Below are 15,000 nucleotides of genomic sequence, written 5' to 3' on the forward strand. Positions count from 1 at the left end.
GCCATCCCAGACTGCGCTGGTATTTTTGTGTCTTCACAAAAAACATATCTGTGGGCCAATACTGCCACGTTTTGGAATCAGTGTGTAACTACACAATAAACTTATTCATGCAGGTTTAGAATGTTTTTAACAATTGACCTATTCAAGTGCTACAATAGCTGTCTTCATGCACCCAGTTCGACAGTGAAGGTGCCCTGTATCGACCCTTTTCCACTGGCTCGTTTTAGGCGGCCCCGGCTCCGCTCCACCGTGTTTTGCTCCACTCGGTACAGTACCAGTTGTGTTTCCAAGAATGTCTTATATATGTTTTTGCAAGCATAAAATGATCCACTGGGATAATTATCTGGTCCTTAATATTATTGTAGTTGCTCTGGAGTTTTATTAGCTTCTCCCTGCTTTATCTCTTGGTACACCTCATTTCTACTGGTCCCTTGCCAATAAGTGAAAAGCAGTCTGTTCACTCCAATGTAGTCCCTACTCAGACCTGGTTGGACCTGTTCAGGGGCAGGGACCAAAAAAACTATGTACCTGTACAGAAAAAAACGTAATGGAAACGCACACAAAGCGAGCCAAGTGGAGTCCAGAAGGATCAAATGGAACCAGTGAAAAAGGGGCATAAAATGCTTTGTACTACTCAAAAATCCTGCAGTGATCAGAGACAGAAAGTTTTTTTGTCTGTGCCATCAGGAGGTCATGATGGTATAAATACCTGACAAAAAGTGACATTAAATCCATATACAGGTCCTTCTCAAAATATTAGCATATTGTGATAAAGTTCATTATTTTCCATAATGTCATGATAAAAATTTAACATTCATATATTTTAGATTCATTGCACACTAACTGAAATATTTCAGATCTTAGGGTTAGGGTGAGGGGGTTAGGGTGAGTTTAGTGTCACGATGACATCCCCCTAATTCAGTCTAATGACCGAAAGGGTTAGGGTTAGGGGTTAGGGTTAGGGTTAAGGCAAGAACACCACCTGAGGATCGGTCAGTCGGCAAATAACTCGTGAACGGAAAGTGGTAGAGGGATGGAACCAGTGTCTAGGGGGGGGGTTTGGGGGGTTAGGGTTAGGGTTAGGGTTAGGGTTAGGATAGGGGAACTGATTCCTCCTCCCGTAGGAGAAGGGAGGTGCACTGTCCATCAACCCGTCAGGTCCCCCGCGCCAACGACTTTTGTTTGGTTGACGGCCTCTTTGTCGTCCGCCACCATAGCGGACCGTAGTCCATTCGTCTCCCATGAAGTGGGTTAAAGCTTTTTTGTTTTTATAAATTATTAAAACCAACAACTAAGGGAGGGTTTCCCAAATGGGGAAACAATACGTAAACTAAAGCTTGTTTTTTTTAAGAAAAATAATATATATGTGTGTAAATGAACTAAAATTTGTTATGCCAAATTAAATGAAAGGTGTTAAACCAAGGTAGTGTTTCCCAAAGGGGAAGCAGTCTTTTCCAAAAGGAAAAAAAACGTATTTTGTTAATGCACTTCTTCGCGTTTTTATATTTTTTTAATTTTATATATTTTTTTTCTTTTTTTTAAATTTTTAAATTTTTTTTATGCTTTTTTTTCCAAAAAATTTTTTAAAAAAAATTCCTTTTAACAATGTGTGAGAGGTGCGCTCAAAACGACGTTTCGACCTATACAGGTCTTCTTCAGGTTTCTGCGCACCGTATGAGCTGATCTGCAGAGCCCCAGGGATATGTTGTCTCTTCGTAGGTCAGAGCAGAAATGAAGCGGAGCTGCTGTGCAGCTGTATTTATACCCGCCCCCTTTTTTTCTTTTTTTCTTTTTATCTTTTAAAGGAATGGTTTGTTTTAAATATGAAATCACTAATGTGAATCCTGTGTGCGAACCATAGAACGTACACACATAACTAAAACTATTATGTTTTTAAGAAAATTTTTTAAACTTAACTAATTTAATATTTTATGTTTTTAGTCAAAACAGACATTTTAACATTTTTAATATTGTCCCTTTTTAACCCTGAATATCTTTATGCAATTGTGATTTTTAAAGCATGTTCTTTTTTAACTAATTTAATATTTTATGTTTTTAGTCAAATCAGACATTTTAAACATTTTTAATATTTTCCCTTTTTAACCCTGAATATCTTTATGTAATTGTGATTTTTAAAGCATATTCTTTTTTAACTATACAAATTTTATTCCCTTAAATGTAATTGTGGTTTTTAATGTTCGTGATTTTAAATTTTAGGAATTTTAATGTTTTTCATGTAGTTTAAATTATTAAAAATTTCCTTGTAGGATAAGGCTGAATTTGTTTAGGGTTGTAACAATTAGGGTTAGGCAAGAATCCCATGGACTTAGGGTTAGGGTAAGGTTAAGGCAAGAACACCACCTGAGGATCGGTCAGTCGGCAAATAACTCGTGAACGGAAAGTGGTAGAGGGATGGAACCAGTGTCTAGGGGGGGGTTTTGGGGGGTTCCGGACGTCCCAGTGAAGACCCCATGTCGATAGCACTTACGGTTCCCGAGATAGTCCAAAATTGGGCAAAAAGGATCGGTCGCTGAGGACATAAGTCTCCGTAGGATGGTCCGACAGGGCTGGGAGTTTGCCCAGATGCTCAGTTCCTCGTGGCGAGTAGATAGACACCCTACATGGCCTATTTCTGAGAGGTGGGAGGATCGGTCGCTTTTTGTCCCAAGTGTTTAGAGTGTGGTAAAGTGTGTGAAAAGCGGTTGTGGGCGTGTGTGAGGGCCAGTAGGCGTTCCTGTGCGTGATTGTGAGTGTCCAAGTGTGGGTTGGTGTGTCCAAGTGTGAGTGGGTTAGTGCAAGTGTGTGAGTGGGTGGTTCCAAGTGTGAGTGGGTGGGTGAGTGGGTGTGTCCTGAAGTGAGTGGGAGTGTCCAAGTGTTAGTGGTAGTTTGCCAGCAGTCCTGTGACCTTAGGTTTAGTAAAAAGGGTCATGTGAGGTTAGGGTTAGGGTTAGGGTTAGGGTTAGGGTTAGGGTTAGGGTTAGGGTTAGGGTTAGGGTTAGGGGTTAGGGTTAGGGTTAGGGTTAGGGTTAGGGTTAGGGTTAGGGTTAGGGGTTAGGGTTAGGGTTAGGGTTAGGTAAGGGGATGAAAGCCAAAAAAAAAGTTTAGGGGTTAGGGTTAGGGTTAGGGTTAGGGTTAGGGTTAGGGTTAGGGTTAGGGTTAGGGTTAGGGTTAGGGTTAGGGTTAGGGTTAGGGTTAGGTAAGGGGATGAAAGCCAAAAAAAAAGTTTGCACGTTCTCAATAACTCGAAAAGTAAAAGTCCTAGGGAGCTGAAAGTTGGGCTGTAGCACCCTCTAGGGGGGCCCCAGGTACCCTGTGAATTTGGTGGATGTAGCCCCTTCCTTTGACATAGCTGCCATAGACACCCACTGATTGAAAAAAGTTGCACGTTCTCAATTACTCGAAAAGTATAAGTGGTAGATGGACCAAAGTTGGTGTGTATACTCCCCTGGGGGGCTGCCAGGTCCCCAGGAAGTTTGGCGTCTCTAGGTGACTCCCTTCATATAGCTGCCATAGACTCCCATTGATTTTGGGGCCAAGTCCAAGTCTGGGTAGGAAGGTGGTATGGAGTTGGGAGTTGGTTCTTGGTGCTCAGGGGGTCCCCCTGAGTAAAAGGAGGGGTGACATGCCGGGGTCCTTGAACCTTTGTGAAATGTTGAAAAATGGGTGCAAGTGTGGGCGTGGCCAAGTGTGAGAGGTGTATGGCAGAGTGTTGTGGGGTGTGATTGTGGGTGTTTAAGAGTGTGTTGTGTATCAAAGTGTGAGTGGGTGGTTCCAAGTGTGTGAGTGGGTGGGTGAGTGGGTGTGTCCTGAAGTGAGTGGGTGTGTCCTAAGGGGTGATTGGGTGGGTGAATATGAGCAAGTGTTAGTGGTAGTTTGCCAGCAGTCCTGTGACCTTAGGTTTAGTAAAAAGGGTCATGTGAGGTGATAGATGAGTGTTTTGGGTTTAAAAGAGGTGAAGTAGGTGTTTTGAGGTGACTTGACCTTTGGTGACCTTTGTCCGTAACTCTTGAAGTGAGCGTGTTAGAGAGTTGGGAGTAGCAGGGTTGGATCGGGCTCGAAGAGCTCTATAAGATATGTGAAAATGAAGTTTGTAGTGTTTGTCTTTGATATTGATCTCCACTATGAAGAAGGGTGTTGGGTGCGAAGGACCTGAGAGGCTGTTGTGGGAGTGTGCGAGGGTTGTGAACTTTGGCACGGTAGGTGGTAGGATGACAAGTGAGGCATGTATGGAAAGGCCTTGTCTCCCTGAGTGTGGCTGCAGTGGAATGGTGTGTGCAAGTGGTTCCACTTTGCTGCTAGAAGGGGTGAAAGTTGTGTAAATTGGAGTGTCTTTTAATTTTTCATTTGCTTATAGTAAGGGGTAGAGGTATGAAAGTAGTATATTGGGGTACTGTAGGTGAGTCCGAATGACATATATTTCGTTGGTTTCCGTAGGCCTTTTAGAACCTGTAGATTGGGCATAACTTGGGATAGAAAGGTGGGATTGAGGCAAGGACATGGTGGTTGTATTTGTCATGGGATGCCGAGTTGTTTGAGTACAAACATGACTCCATTTGGAGACATAAGTACTTTATTATGGGGCCCCTTTGTGTTGTTGTATCTGTGGGTAGGAAGGTGCTATGGAGCTGGGAGGTGGTTCCTGGTGCTCAGGGGGTCCCCCTGAGTAAAAGGAGAGGTGACATGGGTGGGTAGAAAGCCCTTCCTGAAATGGTCCATAATGAGTGAAAGTGTGAGTGGGTGAGTGGGTGTGTCAAAGTGTGAGTGGGTGAGTGGGTGTGTCAAAGTGTGAGTGGGTGTGTCCTAAAGTGAGTGGGTGTGTCCTAAAGTGAGTGGGTGTGGCTAAGTGGGAGTGTCTAAGTGTGAGTGGGTGTGTCCTGGGTGAGTGGGTGTGGCCAAGTCCTGTGACCTTAGGGTTAGTAAAAAGCATCATGTGAGGTGATAGATAGTGTGAGTGGGTGTGTCCTAAAGTGAGTGGGTGTGGCTAAGTGGGAGTGTCTAAGTGTGAGTGGGTGTGTCCTGGGTGAGTGGGTGTGGCCAAGTCCTGTGACCTTAGGGTTAGTAAAAAGCATCATGTGAGGTGATAGATAGTGTGAGTGGGTGTGTCCTAAAGTGAGTGGGTGTGGCTAAGTGGGAGTGTCTAAGTGTGAGTGGGAGTGTCTAAGTGTGAGTGGATGTGGCTAAGGGGTTAGGGTTAGGGTTAGGGTTAGGTTAAGGCAAGAACACCACCTGAGGATCGGTCAGTCGGCAAATAACTCGTGAACGGAAAGTGGTAGAGGGATGGAACCAGTGTCTAGGGGGGGGTTTTGGGGGGTTCCGGACGTCCCAGTGAAGACCCCATGTCGATAGCACTTACGGTTCCCGAGATAGTCCAAAATTGGGCAAAAAGGATCGGTCGCTGAGGACATAAGTCTCCGTAGGATGGTCCGACAGGGCTGGGAGTTTGCCCAGATGCTCAGTTCCTCGTGGCGAGTAGATAGACACCCTACATGGCCTATTTCTGAGAGGTGTGAGGATCGGTCGCTTTTTGTCCCAAGTGTTTAGAGTGTGGTAAAGTGTGTGAAAAGCGGTTGTGGGCGTGTGTGAGGGCCAGTAGGCGTTCCTGTGCGTGATTGTGAGTGTCCAAGTGTGGGTTGGTGTGTCCAAGTGTGAGTGGGTTAGTGCAAGTGTGTGAGTGGGTGGTTCCAAGTGTGAGTGGGTGGGTGAGTGGGTGTGTCCTGAAGTGAGTGGGAGTGTCCAAGTGTTAGTGGTAGTTTGCCAGCAGTCCTGTGACCTTAGGTTTAGTAAAAAGGGTCATGTGAGGTGATAGATGAGTGTTTTGGGTTTAAAAGAGGTGAAGTAGGTGTTTTGAGGTGACTTGACCTTTGGTGACCTTTGTCCGTAACTCTTGAAGTGAGCGTGTTAGAGAGTTGGGAGTAGCAGGGTTGGATCGGGCTCGAAGAGCTCTATAAGATATGTGAAAATGAAGTTTGTAGTGTTTGTCTTTGATATTGATCTCCACTATGAAGAAGGGTGTTGGGTGCGAAGGACCTGAGAGGCTGTTGTGGGAGTGTGCGAGGGTTGTGAACTTTGGCACGGTAGGTGGTAGGATGACAAGTGAGGCATGTATGGAAAGGCCTTGTCTCCCTGAGTGTGGCTGCAGTGGAATGGTGTGTGCAAGTGGTTCCCCTTTGCTGCTAGAAGGGGTGAAAGTTGTGGAAATTTGAGTGTCTTTTAATTTTTCATTAGGGTTAGGGGTTAGGGGTTAGGGGTTAGGGGTTAGGGTTAGGGTTAGGGTTAGGGTTAGGGTTAGGGTTAGGGTTAGGGGTTAGGGTTAGGGTTAGGGTTAGGGTTAGGGTTAGGGTTAGGGTTAGGGTTAGGGTTAAGGGTTAGGGTTAGGGTTAGGGTTAGGGTTAGGGTTAGGGTTAGGGTTAGGGTTAGGGTTAGGGTTAGGTAAGGGGATGAAAGCCAAAAAAAAAGTTTGCACGTTCTCAATAACTCGAAAAGTAAAAGTCCTAGGGAGCTGAAAGTTGGGCTGTAGCACCCTCTAGGGGGGCCCCAGGTACCCTGTGAATTTGGTGGATGTAGCCCCTTCCTTTGACATAGCTGCCATAGACACCCACTGATTGAAAAAAGTTGCACGTTCTCAATTACTCGAAAAGTATAAGTGGTAGATGGACCAAAGTTGGTGTGTATACTCCCCTGGGGGGCTGCCAGGTCCCCAGGAAGTTTGGCGTCTCTAGGTGACTCCCTTCATATAGCTGCCATAGACTCCCATTGATTTTGGGGCCAAGTCCAAGTCTGGGTAGGAAGGTGGTATGGAGTTGGGAGTTGGTTCTTGGTGCTCAGGGGGTCCCCCTGAGTAAAAGGAGGGGTGACATGCCGGGGTCCTTGAACCTTTGTGAAATGTTGAAAAATGGGTGCAAGTGTGGGCGTGGCCAAGTGTGAGAGGTGTATGGCAGAGTGTTGTGGGGTGTGATTGTGGGTGTTTAAGAGTGTGTTGTGTATCAAAGTGTGAGTGGGTGGTTCCAAGTGTGTGAGTGGGTGGGTGAGTGGGTGTGTCCTGAAGTGAGTGGGTGTGTCCTAAGGGGTGATTGGGTGGGTGAATATGAGCAAGTGTTAGTGGTAGTTTGCCAGCAGTCCTGTGACCTTAGGTTTAGTAAAAAGGGTCATGTGAGGTGATAGATGAGTGTTTTGGGTTTAAAAGAGGTGAAGTAGGTGTTTTGAGGTGAGTTGACCTTTGGTGACCTTTGTCCGTAACTCTTGAAGTGAGCGTGTTAGAGAGTTGGGAGTAGCAGGGTTGGATCGGGCTCGAAGAGCTCTATAAGATATGTGAAAATGAAGTTTGTAGTGTTTGTCTTTGATATTGATCTCCACTATGAAGAAGGGTGTTGGGTGCGAAGGACCTGAGAGGCTGTTGTGGGAGTGTGCGAGGGTTGTGAACTTTGGCACGGTAGGTGGTAGGATGACAAGTGAGGCATGTATGGAAAGGCCTTGTCTCCCTGAGTGTGGCTGCAGTGGAATGGTGTGTGCAAGTGGTTCCACTTTGCTGCTAGAAGGGGTGAAAGTTGTGGAAATTGGAGTGTCTTTTAATTTTTCATTTGCTTATAGTAAGGGGTAGAGGTATGAAAGTAGTATATTGGGGTACTGTAGGTGAGTCCGAATGACATATATTTTGTTGGTTTCCGTAGGCCTTTTAGAACCTGTAGATTGGGCATAACTTGGGATAGAAAGGTGGGATTGAGGCAAGGACATGGTGGTTGTATTTGTCATGGGATGCCGAGTTGTTTGAGTACAAACATGACTCCATTTGGAGACATAAGTACTTTATTATGGGGCCCCTTTGTGTTGTTGTATCTGTGGGTAGGAAGGTGCTATGGAGCTGGGAGGTGGTTCCTGGTGCTCAGGGGGTCCCCCTGAGTAAAAGGAGAGGTGACATGGGTGGGTAGAAAGCCCTTCCTGAAATGGTCCATAATGAGTGAAAGTGTGAGTGGGTGAGTGGGTGTGTCAAAGTGTGAGTGGGTGAGTGGGTGTGTCAAAGTGTGAGTGGGTGTGTCCTAAAGTGAGTGGGTGTGTCCTAAAGTGAGTGGGTGTGGCTAAGTGGGAGTGTCTAAGTGTGAGTGGGTGTGTCCTGGGTGAGTGGGTGTGGCCAAGTCCTGTGACCTTAGGGTTAGTAAAAAGCATCATGTGAGGTGATAGATAGTGTGAGTGGGTGTGTCCTAAAGTGAGTGGGTGTGGCTAAGTGGGAGTGTCTAAGTGTGAGTGGGTGTGTCCTGGGTGAGTGGGTGTGGCCAAGTCCTGTGACCTTAGGGTTAGTAAAAAGCATCATGTGAGGTGATAGATAGTGTGAGTGGGTGTGTCCTAAAGTGAGTGGGTGTGGCTAAGTGGGAGTGTCTAAGTGTGAGTGGGAGTGTCTAAGTGTGAGTGGATGTGGCTAAGGGGTTAGGGTTAGGGTTAGGGTTAGGTTAAGGCAAGAACACCACCTGAGGATCGGTCAGTCGGCAAATAACTCGTGAACGGAAAGTGGTAGAGGGATGGAACCAGTGTCTAGGGGGGGGTTTTGGGGGGTTCCGGACGTCCCAGTGAAGACCCCATGTCGATAGCACTTACGGTTCCCGAGATAGTCCAAAATTGGGCAAAAAGGATCGGTCGCTGAGGACATAAGTCTCCGTAGGATGGTCCGACAGGGCTGGGAGTTTGCCCAGATGCTCAGTTCCTCGTGGCGAGTAGATAGACACCCTACATGGCCTATTTCTGAGAGGTGTGAGGATCGGTCGCTTTTTGTCCCAAGTGTTTAGAGTGTGGTAAAGTGTGTGAAAAGCGGTTGTGGGCGTGTGTGAGGGCCAGTAGGCGTTCCTGTGCGTGATTGTGAGTGTCCAAGTGTGGGTTGGTGTGTCCAAGTGTGAGTGGGTTAGTGCAAGTGTGTGAGTGGGTGGTTCCAAGTGTGAGTGGGTGGGTGAGTGGGTGTGTCCTGAAGTGAGTGGGAGTGTCCAAGTGTTAGTGGTAGTTTGCCAGCAGTCCTGTGACCTTAGGTTTAGTAAAAAGGGTCATGTGAGGTGATAGATGAGTGTTTTGGGTTTAAAAGAGGTGAAGTAGGTGTTTTGAGGTGACTTGACCTTTGGTGACCTTTGTCCGTAACTCTTGAAGTGAGCGTGTTAGAGAGTTGGGAGTAGCAGGGTTGGATCGGGCTCGAAGAGCTCTATAAGATATGTGAAAATGAAGTTTGTAGTGTTTGTCTTTGATATTGATCTCCACTATGAAGAAGGGTGTTGGGTGCGAAGGACCTGAGAGGCTGTTGTGGGAGTGTGCGAGGGTTGTGAACTTTGGCACGGTAGGTGGTAGGATGACAAGTGAGGCATGTATGGAAAGGCCTTGTCTCCCTGAGTGTGGCTGCAGTGGAATGGTGTGTGCAAGTGGTTCCCCTTTGCTGCTAGAAGGGGTGAAAGTTGTGGAAATTTGAGTGTCTTTTAATTTTTCATTAGGGTTAGGGGTTAGGGGTTAGGGGTTAGGGGTTAGGGTTAGGGTTAGGGTTAGGGTTAGGGTTAGGGTTAGGGTTAGGGGTTAGGGTTAGGGTTAGGGTTAGGGTTAGGGTTAGGGTTAGGGTTAGGGTTAGGGTTAAGGGTTAGGGTTAGGGTTAGGGTTAGGGTTAGGGTTAGGGTTAGGGTTAGGGTTAGGGTTAGGGTTAGGTAAGGGGATGAAAGCCAAAAAAAAGTTTGCACGTTCTCAATAACTCGAAAAGTAAAAGTCCTAGGGAGCTGAAAGTTGGGCTGTAGCACCCTCTAGGGGGGCCCCAGGTACCCTGTGAATTTGGTGGATGTAGCCCCTTCCTTTGACATAGCTGCCATAGACACCCACTGATTGAAAAAAGTTGCACGTTCTCAATTACTCGAAAAGTATAAGTGGTAGATGGACCAAAGTTGGTGTGTATACTCCCCTGGGGGGCTGCCAGGTCCCCAGGAAGTTTGGCGTCTCTAGGTGACTCCCTTCATATAGCTGCCATAGACTCCCATTGATTTTGGGGCCAAGTCCAAGTCTGGGTAGGAAGGTGGTATGGAGTTGGGAGTTGGTTCTTGGTGCTCAGGGGGTCCCCCTGAGTAAAAGGAGGGGTGACATGCCGGGGTCCTTGAACCTTTGTGAAATGTTGAAAAATGGGTGCAAGTGTGGGCGTGGCCAAGTGTGAGAGGTGTATGGCAGAGTGTTGTGGGGTGTGATTGTGGGTGTTTAAGAGTGTGTTGTGTATCAAAGTGTGAGTGGGTGGTTCCAAGTGTGTGAGTGGGTGGGTGAGTGGGTGTGTCCTGAAGTGAGTGGGTGTGTCCTAAGGGGTGATTGGGTGGGTGAATATGAGCAAGTGTTAGTGGTAGTTTGCCAGCAGTCCTGTGACCTTAGGTTTAGTAAAAAGGGTCATGTGAGGTGATAGATGAGTGTTTTGGGTTTAAAAGAGGTGAAGTAGGTGTTTTGAGGTGAGTTGACCTTTGGTGACCTTTGTCCGTAACTCTTGAAGTGAGCGTGTTAGAGAGTTGGGAGTAGCAGGGTTGGATCGGGCTCGAAGAGCTCTATAAGATATGTGAAAATGAAGTTTGTAGTGTTTGTCTTTGATATTGATCTCCACTATGAAGAAGGGTGTTGGGTGCGAAGGACCTGAGAGGCTGTTGTGGGAGTGTGCGAGGGTTGTGAACTTTGGCACGGTAGGTGGTAGGATGACAAGTGAGGCATGTATGGAAAGGCCTTGTCTCCCTGAGTGTGGCTGCAGTGGAATGGTGTGTGCAAGTGGTTCCACTTTGCTGCTAGAAGGGGTGAAAGTTGTGGAAATTGGAGTGTCTTTTAATTTTTCATTTGCTTATAGTAAGGGGTAGAGGTATGAAAGTAGTATATTGGGGTACTGTAGGTGAGTCCGAATGACATATATTTTGTTGGTTTCCGTAGGCCTTTTAGAACCTGTAGATTGGGCATAACTTGGGATAGAAAGGTGGGATTGAGGCAAGGACATGGTGGTTGTATTTGTCATGGGATGCCGAGTTGTTTGAGTACAAACATGACTCCATTTGGAGACATAAGTACTTTATTATGGGGCCCCTTTGTGTTGTTGTATCTGTGGGTAGGAAGGTGCTATGGAGCTGGGAGGTGGTTCCTGGTGCTCAGGGGGACCCCCTGAGCAAAAGGAGAGGTGACATGGGTGGGTAGAAAGCCCTTCCTGAAATGGTCCATAATGAGTGAAAGTGTGAGTGGGTGAGTGGGTGTGTCAAAGTGTGAGTGGGTGAGTGGGTGTGTCAAAGTGTGAGTGGGTGTGTCCTAAAGTGAGTGGGTGTGTCCTAAAGTGAGTGGGTGTGGCTAAGTGGGAGTGTCTAAGTGTGAGTGGGTGTGTCCTGGGTGAGTGGGTGTGGCCAAGTCCTGTGACCTTAGGGTTAGTAAAAGCATCATGTGAGGTGATAGATAGTGTGAGTGGGTGTGTCCTAAAGTGAGTGGGTGTGGCTAAGTGGGAGTGTCTAAGTGTGAGTGGGTGTGTCCTGGGTGAGTGGGTGTGGCCAAGTCCTGTGACCTTAGGGTTAGTAAAAAGCATCATGTGAGGTGATAGATAGTGTGAGTGGGTGTGTCCTAAAGTGAGTGGGTGTGGCTAAGTGGGAGTGTCTAAGTGTGAGTGGGAGTGTCTAAGTGTGAGTGGATGTGGCTAAGGGGTTAGGGTTAGGGTTAGGGTTAGGTTAAGGCAAGAACACCACCTGAGGATCGGTCAGTCGGCAAATAACTCGTGAACGGAAAGTGGTAGAGGGATGGAACCAGTGTCTAGGGGGGGGTTTGGGGGGGTTCCGGACGTCCCAGTGAAGACCCCATGTCGATAGCACTTACGGTTCCCGAGATAGTCCAAAATTGGGCAAAAAGGATCGGTCGCTGAGGACATAAGTCTCCGTAGGATGGTCCGACAGGGCTGGGAGTTTGCCCAGATGCTCAGTTCCTCGTGGCGAGTAGATAGACACCCTACATGGCCTATTTCTGAGAGGTGTGAGGATCGGTCGCTTTTTGTCCCAAGTGTTTAGAGTGTGGTAAAGTGTGTGAAAAGCGGTTGTGGGCGTGTGTGAGGGCCAGTAGGCGTTCCTGTGCGTGATTGTGAGTGTCCAAGTGTGGGTTGGTGTGTCCAAGTGTGAGTGGGTTAGTGCAAGTGTGTGAGTGGGTGGTTCCAAGTGTGAGTGGGTGGGTGAGTGGGTGTGTCCTGAAGTGAGTGGGAGTGTCCAAGTGTTAGTGGTAGTTTGCCAGCAGTCCTGTGACCTTAGGTTTAGTAAAAAGGGTCATGTGAGGTGATAGATGAGTGTTTTGGGTTTAAAAGAGGTGAAGTAGGTGTTTTGAGGTGACTTGACCTTTGGTGACCTTTGTCCGTAACTCTTGAAGTGAGCGTGTTAGAGAGTTGGGAGTAGCAGGGTTGGATCGGGCTCGAAGAGCTCTATAAGATATGTGAAAATGAAGTTTGTAGTGTTTGTCTTTGATATTGATCTCCACTATGAAGAAGGGTGTTGGGTGCGAAGGACCTGAGAGGCTGTTGTGGGAGTGTGCGAGGGTTGTGAACTTTGGCACGGTAGGTGGTAGGATGACAAGTGAGGCATGTATGGAAAGGCCTTGTCTCCCTGAGTGTGGCTGCAGTGGAATGGTGTGTGCAAGTGGTTCCCCTTTGCTGCTAGAAGGGGTGAAAGTTGTGGAAATTTGAGTGTCTTTTAATTTTTCATTAGGGTTAGGGGTTAGGGGTTAGGGGTTAGGGGTTAGGGTTAGGGTTAGGGTTAGGGTTAGGGTTAGGGTTAGGGTTAGGGTTAGGGTTAGGGTTAGGGTTAGGGTTAGGGTTAGGGTTAGGGTTAGGGTTAGGGTTAGGGTTAAGGGTTAGGGTTAGGGTTAGGGTTAGGGTTAGGGTTAGGGTTAGGGTTAGGGTTAGGGTTAGGGTTAGGGGTTAGGGTAGGGTTAGGGTTAGGGTTAGGGTTAGGGTTAGGGTTAGGGTTAGGGTTAGGGTAGGGTTAGGGTTAGGGTTAGGGTTAGGGTTAGGTTATAGGATAAAAACCAAAAAATGGTTTTGCTCACTAAGAATAACTGAAAAACTAAAGGTGGTAGAGAGCTGAAACTTGGGCTGTAGCACCCTCTAGGGGGCCCCCAGGGACCCTGTGAATTTGGTGGATGTAGCACCTTCCTTTGACATAGCTGCCATAGACTCCCATTCATTTGAAAAATTGCTCACTAAGAATAACTCAAAAACTATGATGCTCATATGGACCAAACTTGGTGTGTATACTCCCCTGGGCCCCCCGCAGGTCTCCAGAAAGTTTGGCGTCTCTAGGTGACTCCCTTCATATAGCTGCCATAGACTCCCATTCATTTGAAAAATTGCTCACTTAGAATAACTCAAAAACTATGATGCTCATATGGACCAAACTTGGTGTGTATACTCCCCTGGGGGGCTGCCAGGTCTCCAGGAAGTTTGGCGTCTCTAGGTGACTCCCTTCATATAGCTGCCATAGACTCCCATTCATTTGAAAAATTGCTCACTTAGAATAACTCAAAAACTATGATGCTCATATGGACCAAACTTGGTGTGTATACTCCCCTGGGGGGCTGCCAGGTCCCCAGGAAGTTTGGCGTCTCTAGGTGACTCCCTTCATATAGCTGCCATAGAGTCCCATTGATTTTGGGGCCAAGTCCAAGTCTGGGTAGGAAGGTGGTATGGAGTTGGGAGTTGGTTCTTGGTGCTCAGGGGGTCCCCCTGAGTAAAAGGAGGGGTGACATGCCGGGGTCCTTGAACCTTTGTGAAATGTTGAAAAATGGGTGCAAGTGTGGGCGTGGCCAAGTGTGAGAGGTGTATGGCAGAGTGTTGTGGGGTGTGATTGTGGGTGTTTAAGAGTGTGTTGTGTATCAAAGTGTGAGTGGGTGGTTCCAAGTGTGTGAGTGGGTGGGTGAGTGGGTGTGTCCTGAAGTGAGTGGGTGTGTCCTAAGGGGTGATTGGGTGGGTGAATATGAGCAAGTGTTAGTGGTAGTTTGCCAGCAGTCCTGTGACCTTAGGTTTAGTAAAAAGGGTCATGTGAGGTGATAGATGAGTGTTTTGGGTTTAAAAGAGGTGAAGTAGGTGTTTTGAGGTGACTTGACCTTTGGTGACCTTTGTCCGTAACTCTTGAAGTGAGCGTGTTAGAGAGTTGGGAGTAGCAGGGTTGGATTGGGCTCGAAGAGCTCTATAAGATATGTGAAAATGAAGTTTGTAGTGTTTGTCTTTGATATTGATCTCCACTATGAAGAAGGGTGTTGGGTGCGAAGGACCTGGGTTAGGGTTAGGGTTAGGGTTAGGGTTAGGGTTAGGGTTAGGGTTAGGGTTAGGGTTAGGGGGTTAGGGTTAGGGTTAGGGTTAGGGTTAGGGTTAGGGTTAGGGTTAGGGTTAGGGTTAGGGTTAGGGTTAGGGTTAGGGTTAGGGTTAGGGTTAGGGTTAGGGTTAGGGTTAGGGTTAGGGGTAAGGGGGTTAGGGTTAGGGGTTAGGTTATAGGATAAAAACCAAAAAATGGTTTTGCTCACTAAGAATAACTGAAAAACTAAAGGTCGTAGAGAGCTGAAACTTGGGCTGTAGCACCCTCTAGGGGGCCCCCAGGGACCCTGTGAATTTGGTGGATGTAGCACCTTCCTTTGATATAGCTGCCATAGACTCCCATTCATTTGAAAAATTGCTCACTAAGAATAACTCAAAAACTATGATGCTCATATGGACCAAACTTGGTGTGTATACTCCCCTGGGCCCCCCGCAGGTCTCCAGAAAGTTTGGCGTCTCTAGGTGACTCCCTTCATATAGCTGCCATAGACTCCCATTCATTTGAAAAATTGCTCACTTAGAATAACTCAAAAACTATGATGCTCATATGGACCAAAGTTGGTGTGTATACTCCCCTGGGCCCCCCGCAGGTCTCCAGGAAGTTTGGCGTCTCTAGGTGACTCCCTTCATATAGCTGCCATAGACTCCCATTCATTTGAAAAATTGCTCACTTAGAATAACTCAAAAACTATGATGCTCATATGGAC

This window comes from Girardinichthys multiradiatus, chromosome 17 (assembly GCF_021462225.1).
Source record: "Girardinichthys multiradiatus isolate DD_20200921_A chromosome 17, DD_fGirMul_XY1, whole genome shotgun sequence".
NCBI classification, from domain to species: domain Eukaryota; kingdom Metazoa; phylum Chordata; class Actinopteri; order Cyprinodontiformes; family Goodeidae; genus Girardinichthys; species Girardinichthys multiradiatus.